We start from the raw sequence: 15,820 nt of genomic DNA, 5'->3' as shown, positions 1-15,820 counted from the left end.
ATTTCCTCTTCATTTGTTAGGTCTGGTGGGTTTTTATCTTGCTCCTTCATCCGCTGTGTGTTTTTCTGTCTTTTCATTTTGCTTATCTTACTGTGTTTGGGGTCTCCTTTTTGCAGGCTGAAGGTTCGTAGTTCTTGTTGTTTTTAGTGTCTGTCTCCAGTGGCTAAGGTTGGTTCAGTGGGTTGTGTAGGCTTCCTGGTGGAGAGGACTAGTGCCTGTGTTCTGGTGGATGAGGCTGGATCTTGTCTTTCTGGTGGGCAGGTCCACGTCTGGTGGTGTGTTTTGGGGTGTCTGTGGACTTATTATGATTTTAGGCGGCCTCTCTGCTAATGGGTGTGGTTGTGTTCCTGTCTTGCTAGTTGTTTGGCATAGGATGTCCAGCACTGTAGCTTGCTGGTCGTTGAGTGAAGCTGGGTGCTGGTGTTGAGATGGAGATATCTGGGAGTTTTTCGCCATTTGATATTATGTGGAGCTGGGAGGTCTCTTGTGGACCAGATGTCCTGAAGTTCGCTCTCCCACCTCAGAGGCACAGCACTGACTCCTGGTTGCAGCACCAAGAGCCTTTCGTCCACATGACTCAGAATAAAGGGGAGAAAAAGTAGAAAGAAAGAATTAGTAGAAGTAGAAAGAAAGAAAGAAGGGAGGTAGGGAGGGAGGAAGGAAGGAAGGAAGGAAATAAAGAAAGAAGATAAAGTAAAATAAAATATAATAAAATTATTAAAATAAAAAAATAATTATTAAGAGAAAAAAAAGAAAAGAAAAATTAAAAAGAAAGCAAAACAAAACAAAACAAAATGGACGGATAGAACCCTAGGACAAATAGTGCAAGCAAAGCTGTACAGACAAAATGTCACACAGAAGCATATACATACACACTCACAAAAAGAGGAAAACGGGAAAAAATCATAAATCTTGCTCTCAACGTCCACCTCCTTAATTTGGGATGATTCGTTGTCTATTCATGTATTCCACAGATGCAGGGTACATCAAGTTGATTGTGGAGCTTTAATCCGCTGCTTCTGAGGCTGCTGGGAGAGATTTTCCTTTTTCTTCTTTGTTCTCACAGCTCCCAGGGGCTCAGCTTCGGATTTGGCCCTGCCTCTGCGTGTAGGTTGCCGGAGGGCGTCTGTTCTTCGCTCAGACAGGACGGGGTTAAAGGAGCCGCAGATTCGGAGGCTCTGGCTCACTGAGGCCGGGCGGGGGAGGGAGGGGCGTGGAGTGCTGGGCGAGCCTGCGGCTGCAGAGGCCGGCATGACGTTGCACGAGCCTGAGGCGCACCGTGAGTCCTCCTGGAGGAGTTGTCCCTGGATCCCGGAAACCTGGCAATGGCGAGCTGCATAGGCTCCCCGGAAGAGGGGTTGTGGATAGTGACCTGTGCTCGCACACAGGCTTCTTGGTGGCGGCAGCAGCAGCCTTAGCGTCTCATGCCCGTGTCTGGGGTCCATGCTTTTAGCCGCGGCTCGCGCCCGTCTCTGGGGGCTCCTTTAAGTAGCGCTCTTAATCCCCTCTCCTCGCGCACCAGGAAACAAAGAGGGAAGAAAAAGTCTCTTGCCTCTTCGGCAGGTCCAGACTTTTCCTCGGACTCTCTCCCGGCTAGCCGTGGCGCACTAACCCCCTGTGGGGTGTGTTCACGCTGCCAACCCCAGTCCTCTCCCGGCGCTCCGACCGAAGCCCAAGCGTCAACTCCGAGCCCCACCCGCCCCGGCGGGTGAGCAGACAAGACTCTCGGGCTGGTGAGTGCCCGTTGGCCCTGATCCTCTGTGCGGGAATCTCTCCGCTCTCCTCCGCGGCTCCGAAGCTTCACCCCTCTGCCACCCCCAGTCTCCGCCCGCGAAGGGGCTTCCTAGTGTGTGGCAACCTTTCCTCCTTCATAGCTCCCTCCCACCGGTGCAGGTCCCGTCCCTATCCTTTTGTCTCTGTGTATTCTTTTTTCTTTTTCCCTTCCCAGGTACGTGGGGGGTTTCTTGCCTTTTGGGAGGTTTGAGGTCTTCTGCCAGCGTTCAGTAGGTGTTCTATAGGAGTTGTTCCATGTGTAGATGTATTTCTGATGTATCTGTGGGGAGGAAGGTGATCTCTGCGTCTTTCTCTTCTGCCATCTTCCCGGAAGCCTATTTTTAGTTTTTTAAGGAATCTCCATACTGTTTTCCATAGTGGCTTCACCAATTTACATTCCCACCAACAGTGTAGGAAGGTTCCCTTTTCTTCTAAAGTGTGATCATTTTTAATTTTAGTCATATAAGTTTCAAAATTTAATTCTGGAAGAATCCTGAGAGGTTATTATTCTGGGCTCAGCAGTTCACCAGTAGAACTTTTTGTGAAAATGTTCGTTATGCACCATCTGACATACGTGGTTGGGGAGCGCTTGAAATGTGACACGTGTGACCAAGGAATTGAATTTTAAATTATATCGAATTTTAATTATTAAAAGTTAGATTTAAATAGCCATATGTGACTAGTGGCTACTGTATTGAACAACTCAGTTCTACCTTTGCACAGACTTAGTTAAGTCTCAACTAATAATACAACAATTTTTTTTCTTTTGTAAGTGCCTTTTTTTCCATGAAAAGTAAGACTAGAATTATTGAGTAATGTGGAAATAGATATAGATTCCTCTGCCTTAGACTACCTACTTTATCAAATGGAATAATTTAAAGGAGAAAATCAGCCCTGCCTTTTGACTACTAAGTGATCCTAGGCAATGGCATTTCTGTATTATTGACACGGAGGGAGCCTTCCTATAGGGACCTTCCATGGCTTGTATTTGGTAGAGATGTAGAGTTCACAGCACATTTTCTCAATTTTTTTTTTTTTTCCAGAAAAAATCCCTTGTATTATTATCATTCTCATGTTAGGGGTGCAGAGGCTGAGCTACAGTGACCTGCCAGTTTTATCAGCATGAGTGTGAGGAGAGAGGAGGAGGCGGTCTGGTTCAGTTCACACAAAACGTTTCCTAGGGACTCATTGCTTGTGGCAGGTACTGTTATGTGCAGAAGATTCAGAGAGGAATAAAATAAAGCTCTCCTCTCTTGGATATTTTGGGTGCTCTCCCCTGAGGGAGGGAGAAGAGTGAGGCTGGCTGTGGACAGTCACATCACCTCTCTAGGAGACTACTTACTAACCGTTCTCTCCGTCTGGGTGTCAGCAGCCCACCCCCCTTCTTCTAAGCCTGGTGGGCACTCTGCCAGTCCTTATTCCACTGACCTGCACTTTCTATTAAGGCTTGTCTGCATCTCACCATATCTTCAAAACTCACCCCTTTTTAAAATAAATCCTCCTTCTTGAATTATCTGGTAAATGTCATCTGGTTCTGGTTGGGACACAGTGTGATACATCCCCTCCTTCTAATTGAACTGTTTCTGGGGGTATATCTCCTCTCTTCTTGGGTTGGGTGGAACAGCAGCACCAAGGTCTCTGTTCTTGAACACTGGCTGACACATGGAGTGTGATACTGTAGATTCCAGCACTCTAGATGCCCAGCATGCTGGGATCCTTAACCCCATCACAAGAGATGCCTCTGTGTTGAGCTGTGGGTTTAAATTGAGGCAGCATACCTTGGCAAATTATTCCATTATGATATATCTAACAGAAGAAATATTTAAATTTATCAACGATGTGATAACAAATTCTGTTAACAGGTATAACTTTATTTATTGACCAACCATAGAAGGATTTCATTTATAGAGTGGGTGGTCAATAAATGATTTTGTTGATGACTAAGTTTGGATTTATTCTTAAATTATGATGCATTGTAAATACATACCAGAAATGAACAAATATATTAATTAAGAGGTCAGTATATTAACATTATTTAATATATCTGAATCACATGATTGTATTTTAACACAGATCTATTAATCTTTACTTAGATTATCATCAGGAAACACTTTTAGTCTTTTAAATAATGTAATTGAAGTAGCTGCCTATTTTATACTAAATGATTATTAGAGTATGATGTGTCATACACTGTGGTAGGTACTAGGATTAAAGTGGTAAACAGGTAGACACTGTTTGCATTTGCGGAATGTATATTTTATTGGGTAAGATGTATGCCAAAGGAATAATTTGCAAGTAATTTATGTATTGCAATTGTTGCATAGTTATATGGTTTTTGTTTCCTTTTCCCCTTCCTCATTCTACAACCCCTCCCCCACCCGACCTGGAGCCTGACTGATATTGAGACCAAGAAAACAGGGTATTTTTTTGGAAATTTGACTCAAGGAGGAGACAGATATTCTTTAGCATAATAAAGTGCAGGAGATACACTAAAAGGTATTAATCTTGGTAGTATGAAGATGATAATGGCTTTTTACTGAGGCTCTAAAAGACTGACCTCAGTGAAAATTGTTTTCCCTTCTCTTCTCTCAGTGATGAAAATCTCTGGAATAATATGGCAATGAAACATAAAGGAGCTGAACAAGAAGAGATCCAGTGACAGAGTCTGGGTGTCTGCTTGAAGGAGTTGAGAGTGAGGAGAAAAGAGGCATAAAGGGAATCAGAGGCTGTGGAAGGAAGGAGATACTTTTATGCTTACATCTGGTTGGCCATATGGGAATGCCATGAATCTAGAGGAGCTGGGTGTGGAACCAGCTTTCAAGACAGTCCTCAATGACTCTAGCCCCCTCGTATTCACGTCCTTTTGTAGTCTCCTCCCACATTGGAAAAGGCTGACTTGTATAACCAATAGGATATTGTAGAAATGATTGTGTCTTTGGAGTTGATGTTATAAAAGATATGTGGCTTCTGTCCTGTTCTTTTGGACCACTCGGTCTGGGAGAAGCCAGCTGCTATGTTGTGAGGACTCTCAAGCAGCTCTATGGAGAGGTCAATAAGTGAGACCACATGAGTGAGAAATCCTGGAAATGGATCTTCTAGCGTCAGTCAAGTTTTCAGATGACTACAGCCTGGGCTCATATCTTGCCTGTGAAATCAAGAGACCCTGAGCCAGAACCACCTGCTGAGCTTCTTCTGAATTACTGACTCAAAGAAACTGTGAGTAATAAATCTGTGTTGTTTTAAATTACTGTGCATTGGAGTAATTAATTATGTAACAATAGATAACTAATACACTGAGAAGTGAATTAAATAGAATCCATTCCAAGTTTCCACTGCCCTGTGAATTCTGTAGGAGTTGAACATGTTCTAATGTGAACTATTTGTTTGTTCTTTTGAATTCTGTGTCTGCTTGAGTAGCTCAAAGCAAGCCTTTAGGAAAATGAACTATACTTTTCCACCCTTCATGATAAAGGATGTGATGTTCCGGTTACAATTTTAAGTGCTGAAAGGAGAAATCCAGGGGACAATGAAAGAACATAACTCATTGATAGTGTTACTGCTTACGTGTAAGAATAATGCAGGTGTGAGGGACTGAGTAATCTGAACAAAACTATGCTGTGTGCACCTGTCTTAAGAATCACCAGCATGCTGTTTTTCCTGCTGGAAGTATCTGTGTTCTTCTTTCCTCAGTTCCACTGACCTTTTCTTTTCTTTTTTTTTTTAAAAACATTTATTTAAATCCATTTCTATCGTAATTTGGATCATATTTTTGCCTCTCTACCCCTTTGAAAAACAACTTTGTTGCTCTCTCTTTTGGTAATAGAATATTCTAAAGCCCTCTATTTGTATTCTACATTATCGCTTCATTTCAAAACCCAAATCCTTAAAATTGGCGTTGCTTAGCAAATTAACGACTTATTCCATAGTGATACCTTGTTATGTTTTCTATTGTTTAATGTAACACTTTGGCCATTGCATAAAGGAATATGTACCAATGAATCTAATTGAAATACCATCCTGAGTTCCTCTTTAAGTAGAAAAAAGCCTATTAAAATTAATTAATTACAAAAACCCCACTGTATTCAGCAAGGCAATTTCAAGCAGAGTGATACCACTATCTCCCTTGCTCAGATGTTGCTATTTACACATTTAACATCCTGAACCACTATGGAGATTTTAAAACTATTTAAGCATTAGCATAAAGCTGGCATGTGAACCGGATATATCTGCCTATTGCTTTTACATATTTGACTCCTTCTCTCCTTTGCCATCAAACTCAGAAATCTTCACTAGTTCTAGGTAGATTATATTATTAAGGAAAGTCGGGTTCTGGCGCCCCCTTGTGTAGAAATGCTCCAGGTGTTAGTCTTATTGGCAGCTCAGTTGTAGTTTGTTTAGGGAAATGTGGAAGGATGAATCATTTTTCCATTTATTTATGCAACATGATTTGAATTTCTGAAACAATGTGACTTACTTCTTGCTCAGTTATAAGACTGAGGAACTGAGATAAATTTTATTAAAGCAAACATGAGACATTATAAAAACTCTTGATAAAACAATTAAATTCCTACTAAATTTTGATTTGTTAGATGGAATCATTTGTTCTCACTTGTACTGATAATAATTAATTGCCAAAATACCATTGACTAAATTCACTAAAGGGGAGTCTTCCATTCACCGTTTATCCTCTCAACTCCGGGGCCGGGACCCACCATTGTTAGGAAGAATGTCCCTGCAGACACAATTCCACAATTCATCCTAGTGCCCAATTCCTACCCTGGCATCTCCTACACAGTGGTCTACCTTGGCTTGTCCTCCACTGACATGTTACTTTTCTTTCCTGAGGTCGGAAAAAATAATTTAGTGATCCTTGAACACTTAACAAGAGTTGGAGTCTGAGTAATGGTACTGGGATAGCACAGTGCTTGTATGCCTAGACCACACAAAGCTAGGAATAAAATTAGGCTCACAACATGTAAATTATTTCTCTGATTCTGTTTATCCCTGCCTCTGTGGAACCTCCAGCTGCCTCCAGGTATCCCCATCCCAACTATTTCTGGGCGTTCCCACAAATTCCCAGAAGGGCTCACATTCAGTTCTCTTAGCCACTGTGCAGTCACATATTTTCCTCTCTTTACGCCAGATTCTGGGGATGCACAGGCTGCCTGGTGTTGCCTGTTAGTGTGGGTGTAGGCTGCTGATGAATGTGTGGTCATAATGATGCTGCCCTTGCCACGTTGAGGCCAGCTCAGGTCACTGGAGCTTTACCCTGTGGCCGGAAATGTCCGGACACTGCTGGTGTGCTGGAGCTCTAGCTACGCCAAGGCTTCACTCTGTGTTTTGATTTCTCAAATCTGTTCTGGCTTCTTCTCTGATTGTGGAAAATGTCTACCCTTGTTGTATCATCTTTCAGTGCTGACCTCTGAGCCAGGCAGCTCTCCTGTATTCCTGTTAAAGGCTCCATCTCTGCGGCTCTGGCCCGTGTCCCTGGAGGGAGGGAAGGCACAGCTGGGAGGAAGAAGGGACATCACTGGACAAAGTGAATTGCACTTGCCTGCTGTTTCTCCTCTCACTCTTTACCCAGGGCGTTTTTGTTAGAAGAAACAGTGAGCTTCACTTCTCTTTCTTACTTTGACTAAAGGCTCCCTCTTCCCAAACAGATTCCTCATAGCTCTGATTCATCTGTTTGCAGAAATGCTCAGACATGTCTGCGTCTAGGAAGAATGCAGCTCACGCTCCAGTGGGGCTCTCCCTGTATTCATTAGTGGTGAGAAGGTGATAGTGGACGGTGGTGCCAGGTTAAGAGAAAAGAAACATCTTTAGATGGAAGATGCTGGCTCTCCTCACGCTTCTAAAATGTTCTAGCAGTTATTCTTGAGGGGAGAATACATCTCATGGAAACTTGGAGGATAGTTTCAAAAGTTCTTGAACATATCATGAGAGAATAATGCTAAAAATTAGATGTTCTTGCTTTATTCTATCTTGTAACATACTTTCACCTTGTGATGTATTCAGCAAATATTACACAGAATTATTGTAAAGTTCCTGCTTACAAATATTAAGGTTACAACAGACCATATAGTCAAATGCCCCTGTAAGTGAGAAGGTGTTTTCTAAAGGGAGGTTAGCTTGACTATCCAGAAGTCTGCATAAAGACTTTTTTGTTTCTTCTATTTTTCTAGGTAATTATATCGTGCTCCTAGCACCTCCTCATTTCTGTCTCTAGCATTTTATGGTGCAATAATATAAACCTAGATCTTGTTGATATTTACAATTAGGTAGCCTGAAGACAGCACTGCTAAGTGGAGGTGGCCTGCCGTTTTTCGAATCCAGGTGCTCCACTTACCAGCCGAATAACCTTGACAAGTAACATTGGCCCTCTAAACCTCAGTTTCCTGATATATGAAGTGGGATAAATAATACTGACAGTACTTACTCATAGGTTGCAAGACTTCACTGAGGTTATTAATAAGAGCTAGGATAGTACAGGAAATGCAGTAAAGACTTGAGAAACTCTTGTCCTTACTAAAACAAAATAAAAATTTTCTCACTAAAGTGAGTTTTTATTTGCCAATTATTCCTCAGTGAAGCTGTTAATAAAAGTGAGGGAAGAAAAATTTAAGTAAAAATTGTCTGACCAAAAGAAAATGCTAAGCTTGACTCCCAAAAATTCTGAGATTTTTTTCAAAGGAAGATAAAGTTCTGGGAAAGACGGACAGAAGGTCTGTGCTTCCTTCACCACTTTATGGAAGAAGGAGTGTCTGGGGAAAACATGAATTGGGGTCATAAAGTGTCCTTTGTGATAAATTCGAATCACTGCTTTACTGTGTCTTACCTGGGTTAGCACCATCCAAAAGGTAGCCATTAGCCCCATGTGGCTACTGAGCACTTGAAATGTAGCTAATCTGAAGTGAAATGTGATATCAGTATGAAATATACATCAGATCTGAACATTTATTATAAAAATAAGTAAAATAATTTATTTGAAATTTTAAGGTATTGATTGCATGTTGGGAGTGATAATACTTTGGATATTTTTAAAGGAAATATATTAACAAAAATTAATTTTACCTGCTTTTTTAAAAGGTTTTTTCTAAATGTGGCTGCTGAAAATTTAAAAAATTATATATTTAGATTGAATTATATTTCTATAGGACAGTGCCTTTTCTTGTTGACCCAGGGATACACAGGAAGGACATAACTTCTGGAAGAAATGATACTGAGGCAGGTTACTTTTTTTTTTTTTTGCGGTACGCGGGCCTCTCACCGCTGTGGCCTCTCCCGTTGCGGAGCACAGGCTCCGGACGCGCAGGCTCAGCGGCCATGGCTCATGGGCCCAGCCGCTCCGCGGCATGTGGGATCTTCCCAGACCGGGGCACGAACCCGTGTCCTCGGCATCGGCAGGCGGACTCTCAACCACTGCTCCACCAGGGAAGCCCCAAGGCAGGTTACATTTTTAATGTCAGAGTATTCCCATTAAATTTGTAAAATTTTTATATATCCAGTTCTCAGAAGAGTAAACTCTGGATTTAGATATTATGGCTTCAAATATAGACACCATCATTGACTATCTGTATGATCTTGAACAAGTGTCTGAATCTCAGCTTTTTCCCCTCCCCCTCCAACCATAGGGGTGATATTATTACCTAGGTCCAGAATCTCAGATGTTCAAGAATACATGCTTTTACCTTTCCATAACTGAAATTAATTTCTATTATGAATGCTCAGTCCATCTATTGGTGAAAACAATCTCAGTCCTTTCAGAGTTCACGTTCCCCCATATATAAAAATGCACCCTTTCCTCTAAGTAGTACACAGGTAAGGGAGGAAGAGCATATGATCAGCTGGGTCATTCTCTTGCCTGTCTGGGGTTTAGATATCAAAGTTGCTATTTCTTCCTCATCCCAATTGCAAGGGCTCTTCAGGCACCCTAGTTTTCTCTTCCATGTAGACACACTTTAGGGTTTATGGAAAACAATCATCCAGTTACAAAACCTACCTTCTAGGTACATTAACAGGAATAAACAAGATGATCCATGTAAAGTGTTTAGCACAATGCCTAAACAAATTAAGCACCTAGTAAAGGTAATTATTATTATTAATATTGTTGATGCTGTTGCTCTTGTTCTCAGCCAATGCATGTTGGGTTTCCAGAGATCTGGTTGCCAGAAAAGAGGTGGGTGAGGTTACCATTTTCTTTTGCTCCTTTTTTAGTATTGAGAGTGAGGAGAGAAACTGGATACACTGGGGGTAAACAAAGCAAAACAAAACATTGGTTTCCAATTACTCTTTGTGCTGTTCAAGAGATTAGCAGCTAGGACTGGTGCTGGGAAGACACGTGAGCGTGTGTTGGTAGTGGATTAAAAACTGTAGATCTTCTAAAGTTGAAGGGAATCATTTAATGGTAGAAATAACAATGGCATAAATAGTTATTAAGCATCTCTGACATGCCAAGAATGTGATAAGTGATGTGGAGGATACAAAGGATGTGAAAGTCATAGTCCATGCATTTGAAGAATTTATAGTTGCATAAATGAAAAATACGTATTGCATTTCTAAAATGAGAGATGATAGTGGGTTGGAAGGCTGACCATTTCTGCATGGTTTCATATGGTGATGACACTTTGGTGGGGATGTCAAAACTCAGGGTTAATGATAAAACTTTGGATAAAGAAACTCAATTTGTTAGTGTACTTTGAGCTAATAGAGATGTCAGAAACTTATTCTTTCTAACCAAACTCAAAAGAAGCTAATGGATAATTAGAATGTTGATGTATTAATGTACAGTGGGGAATATTCTTTTCAAGTGAGGAGAATACTTGTGTAAAATTTACTGATGGCTAATATCCAGTAGAAGATAAAATGAATATTTTTTCAATTCATTAATATTCATTTTATTGATACATTCATTTTGTCATCTGGTTGGTACTAGATGACACTAAAGTTTTACTTTAAATGTATAACAGAATTCTTTCACATCAAAAAGTTTATCTACTAATTACACTTTTAAATATGCAGATTGAGAAAAGACTTCTCATGTTAAGATTTTAATAGTTAAAATATCACAGATCAACATGAGGGAAGCCAGTGTTTTGCAAGAGGATGGTTTGAAAACCGCTGCTACAAATTTGAATGCCTTCTTATCTTGGTGCTTGTCTTTTATGCACTTGCATTTATTAAGGGGTTAAGACTTGATCTAATCTTTGAATGAAGTGTTAGATTTGGATTAGAATAAAAATAGGACATAAAACCTGGAGAGTGAGTAAAGTGTAGGAGAAAGATGTGCAGACAGACCTTTACTAGAATGCAGAGGAGAATCAAGTTAGACTAAAGAGAGAATGTGTTTTTTGGAGACTAGATTTGATAGGCAACATGACCCTACTGTATCATATTAAATTGCACAGTGGATGAGAGTATGATATTTGTTGGAAAAACCTAAACTAAAAGGCTTATAAATCTCTTAACAAGAATATTGGTCTATGTGTCTGTTTTTGTGCCAGTAACATACTGTTTTGATTACTGTAGCTTTATAGTATAGTCTGAAGTCAGGGAGCATTATTCCTCCAGCTTTGTTCTTCTTTCTCAAGATTGTTTTGGCTATTTGGAGTCATTTGAGAGATTATCATACTAAGTGAAGTAAGGCAGACAGAGAAAGACAAATATCATATGATATCACTTATATGTGGAATCTAAAAAAATGGTACATATGAACTTATTTACAAAACAGAAATAGATTCACAAACATAGAAAACAAACTTGTGGTTACCAAAGGGGAAGGAGGGTGAGGGATAATTTAGGAGTTTGGGATTAACATATATGTATTGCTATATATAAAATAGGTAAACAACAAGGGCTTACTGTATGGCACAGGGAACTATATTCAAAACTTATAATAAACCATAATGGAAAAGAATCTAAAAAAGAATATATATATATATATATATATATATATATATATATACACACACACACGCAGACATATATATGTATACAATGGAAGCACTTTGTTGTACACCTGAAAATAACACATTGTAAATCAACTATACTTCTATTAAAAAAAAGAATAGTGAAATTTGGAGTGATAATTTCCACTTAACAATTGGATGTTGCTAAGATGCTAAGTATGACATGCCATGTAATAAAATTTATTTGAATTTTTCCACTCCATGAACTTCATTTTCAAAATGTTAACGATTTGGATGATAAAGGGAGCTTACTTTGTATTTACCTTCTGTCAGCACTTGTTAAAAGTCACTTTACAAGCAGTTCTTTGAAACATTATTTGGAGAATCAGCTATTCTGAACTATGATGTGAACTATGAATGTGTCTGGTTTTAAACCACCTTTGCCTCTCAAAGCTGTTTTTTTTAGATGATAATTTAATAGATAGGCTCTTTGAGGCAAAAAGTAGCATAACACATATAATGCAGAGTTATTATCAAATCTTCTTTCAATATTTCTTCCCATATCTCCACTAAATCTTATTTAATAACATCAAATTGAGTTATAGAATATATTAGAACTGTAAGGGATCTTGCGTCACATGGTTGCAATCTCTTTGTTTCTCTGGAATCCTCTAAGGGATTGGAGGAAATATAATTCAAAGTAGTCTTTTTTTTCTAGGTGGTTCCTAGGGACTAGCCCAACCTTATAACCTGGCCAAGATTGCAACATTCTGCTCTGTATCTACAGTCAAGCCTTCTTGTGTTCTTCTGACATCTTGTTTGCTTCACATGGTGAAGCAAAACATGCTTTCTTTATTTGATCCCTTTTTGTTAATTTTGATACTCAGTTTCATAGCATTTATCCTCCCACAAATGAATAGAATATGGCAAATTTATTTTTGTGTCATGAATTTGGTGAATGTAGCAATGCTAGTTCCCACCTTCACTGTGTATTCATCAGTGAGATGCTTAATTGGGTGTGTTGACTTGGCTAGGCCACAGTATCCAGATGTTCAATGTTCAATAGATAAAACACTAGTCTAGATGTTGCTGTGGAGGTATTTTATGACAAGATTAACATCTAAATCAGTAGACTTTGGGTAAAGCAAATTACTCTCCCATAATGTGGGTGGCCCTCACCTCATCACAGTTGAAGGCCTTAAGAGAAAAAGACCAACTTCCCTGAGGAAGAGGGAATTCTGCCTGCAGGCTGCCTTCAGGCTCAAGTTGCAACATCATCTCTTTCTTGGGTCTGCAGCATGCAGACCTAGACTGGCACAAGTCAAGTCTTGCAGATTTTGTGCTTGCCAGCCTCCATAATTGTGTGATACAATTTCTTTTCTTTTTTCTTTTTTTTAACATCTTTATTTCAGTATAATGCTTTACAATGGTGTGTTAGTTTCTGCTGTGTAACAAAGTGAATCCAGCTATATGTGTACATATATCCCGATATCTCCTCCCTCTTGTGTCTCCCTCCCACCCTCCCTATCCCACCCTCCCTATCCCACCCCTTTAGGTGGACACAAAGCATAGAGCTGATCTCCCTGTGCTATGCGGCTGCTTCCCACTAGCTATCTATTTTACATTTGGTAGTGTATGTGTCCATACCACTCTCTCACTTCATCCCAGCTTACCCTTCCCCCTGCCCCATGTCCTCAAGTCCATTCTCTACATCTGCATCTTTATTCCTGTCCTGCCCCTAGGTTCTTCAGAACCACTTTTTTTTTTTTTAGATTCCATATATATGTGGAATATGAGGAATATAAATTCCTCTCTGTCATTCCCTATCTATCTATCTATGTAGATCTAGATCTATAGTTTCTCAGGAGAATCCTGACTAATATAATCAGTCAATCAGGATTAAGGATCTACCTCTGGCCAAAATTCATTTAAAATCCTAGAGTTAGAGTTTAAAGTGAAAGTGAAAGACTAGAGTCACATTTTGTAGATGAATGAATCAGTCTTCGTAAGTAAAGAGAAGAAAAATAGAAGTCCAAAAACAAGAAAATAATTTACTCAATGATTTTATTTTTGTCCAGTAGCTCAATCCTTCAAATAGAAGGGGATTTCACTGTATCAGAGATTAGTTACCATTGGGAGCGGATCCAGGTTTTGCTCGTATAGTTTAGGGAGCTGTATTTAAGAAGAGAATATAAAAGTACTACTACCAAATTAGGTATGGAAGTGAATATTTAGGTTGAGAAGAGGAATCACAACAATTTACAAAAGTTTAAAAGCTGAAAAATACTGCAAACATAACGAAATCCACAAAGAAAACGTACACTTTTTATTAACTAATTGCCTGATATACCTGTACATTACTACCCCCCAGTAGTTTTTATTTATTTATTTTTTTAATTTTTTTTTGCGGTACGCGGGCCTCTCACTGTTGAGGCCTCTCCCGTTGTGGAGTACAGGCTTTGGACGCGCAGGCTCAGCGGCCATGGCTCACGGGCCTAGCCGGTCCGTGGCATGTGGGATCTTCCCGGACCGGGGCACGAACCCGTGTCCCCTGAATCGGCAGGCGGACTCTCAACCAATGCGCCACATGGAAGCCCCACCCCAGTAGTTTTTTGGTGTATATTATTGATTATCACTTGAGAATATACAGATAATTTAGTCCATAAATTCCACACTACCAACAAACTTCCATGCCAGACACTGTAAGATACATTCACATGGAGATGGGACTTTGACTTGCACCTTCCTGTCATGATGGGTGAACAGACCTAGTCTTTATTGGAAAGACTTTATTGAAAGTCTTTCCTTTCCTCAGATGGCTGGTAATCACTTAACTGTACATCCATGTGACTGTAAGCCATATAAATATATCCTGCAAAGCTCAAACTAAATGTGTCCATACTTACCTTTCCTTACCAGAGTCTAAAAACCCCACAGCCACTCCTTCACCACCCAACTCAAGGGGACATGTGAGGGAAGGGAATTCAGAGAAAGAGACAAAGGACCTTAAGATAAGGTATCCTCATTTTGTGATTTTTACAGAAACATACAATTATGTGAACATGGCCTTGGAAGGGCCCTGGGTGAATGAGAGCCCCAAAGTTTAAGCCTCTGGCTACCATAGTTACGTGAAAGTCTTCTCTTTTCCCGCTTCCAAATAAGTTTTCAAAGAATCACTTATTCATGTAAATTTATTATATGTTTTTGTGCTACTGGGATTAATGTGTGAAATTTTCCATAATTAACTGTAAATATTTATACTGTGAATGTGGGAACTACATATGAATGGGAAATGAAATATCTTTAAATCATAAATTTACAATGAATGTATTAGAACAGTGTAATTGAATCTTGTTTATAATTATAGTAGATGTACAATAATAGCTGTTTTTTTTTTTTTAATGGCCTTTTCTTTTTTATCCCCAGAAGGGCAGAGGGAAGGAACAAGAAAAAAGTAGAACAGACCAGCTTTTATCATGGGAGGCTGACTTCAAAATCAAAATATGTTCTGGAGCCATTCATAGTTAGAACTGATTTCAAAATAAAATTACCATTGGCTTTCAAGTGGAAATTACAGGGAGAAAATGTTAATAAAAATGTAATGGTTATAATGGCAACTCTAATGATGATGATGTTATGTGCGTGTGGTTAGATGAATGATTATATAATCTGTGACACTTTTTTTTTTAGTCCATAGAGGTAGATTAAAATTGGTACTTATGGGATCATAATTTATTCACATCTCCCTAGCTCATTAAAATTACTTTGTCATTATGTCTAAATTCTCATCTTGTGATAGGGCCACGCACATAACGGCACAGAGAATTGGACTGACGGGAACTTTCAGTCAGTTCCAATTCTGCTTTAATTATTCACGGGACTAAAGACTCTCTCTATAAAATCAGTTATTTGGCATCTTCTCATTGATTCTGAAAGAGGTTTATACATGAATATGCAAAGGAATCTGTGGCAGGCTGGTGCATTGGTGGCCTCTCAATGCTAAAGCCTTTGCATAGCCCCTTCCACAAGGACTCTGGGCATGACCTCCTAACTGGCTGTAGTCAAAGGACATTAACAAATGTGACATAAGCAAGGCTTGTTGAGAGCATACACATTCAAGTTGTCCTCTTAGAAAACTCCAT

The 15,820-nt window shown here is 39.7% G+C and overlaps 1 long non-coding RNA gene across 1 annotated transcript; it reads left to right on the top strand.

Annotated features, from left to right (window-relative positions):
• Window positions 1-2,150: 2,150 nt before the first annotated feature.
• LOC113617300 (uncharacterized) lies at window positions 2,151-15,446 on the top strand. Its single transcript, XR_003431574.1, has 3 exons — window positions 2,151-4,269; window positions 4,366-4,989; window positions 15,105-15,446. It is a non-coding gene; the product is annotated as an uncharacterized LOC113617300 (long non-coding RNA).
• Window positions 15,447-15,820: the final 374 nt, after the last annotated feature.

The sequence above is a fragment of the Aethalodelphis obliquidens genome, unplaced genomic scaffold (genome assembly GCF_003676395.1).
Source record: "Aethalodelphis obliquidens isolate GAN/ISIS:26980383/991018 unplaced genomic scaffold, ASM367639v1 scaffold4, whole genome shotgun sequence".
NCBI classification, from domain to species: domain Eukaryota; kingdom Metazoa; phylum Chordata; class Mammalia; order Artiodactyla; family Delphinidae; genus Aethalodelphis; species Aethalodelphis obliquidens.
This window is presented reverse-complemented; position numbering and strand designations above follow the sequence as displayed.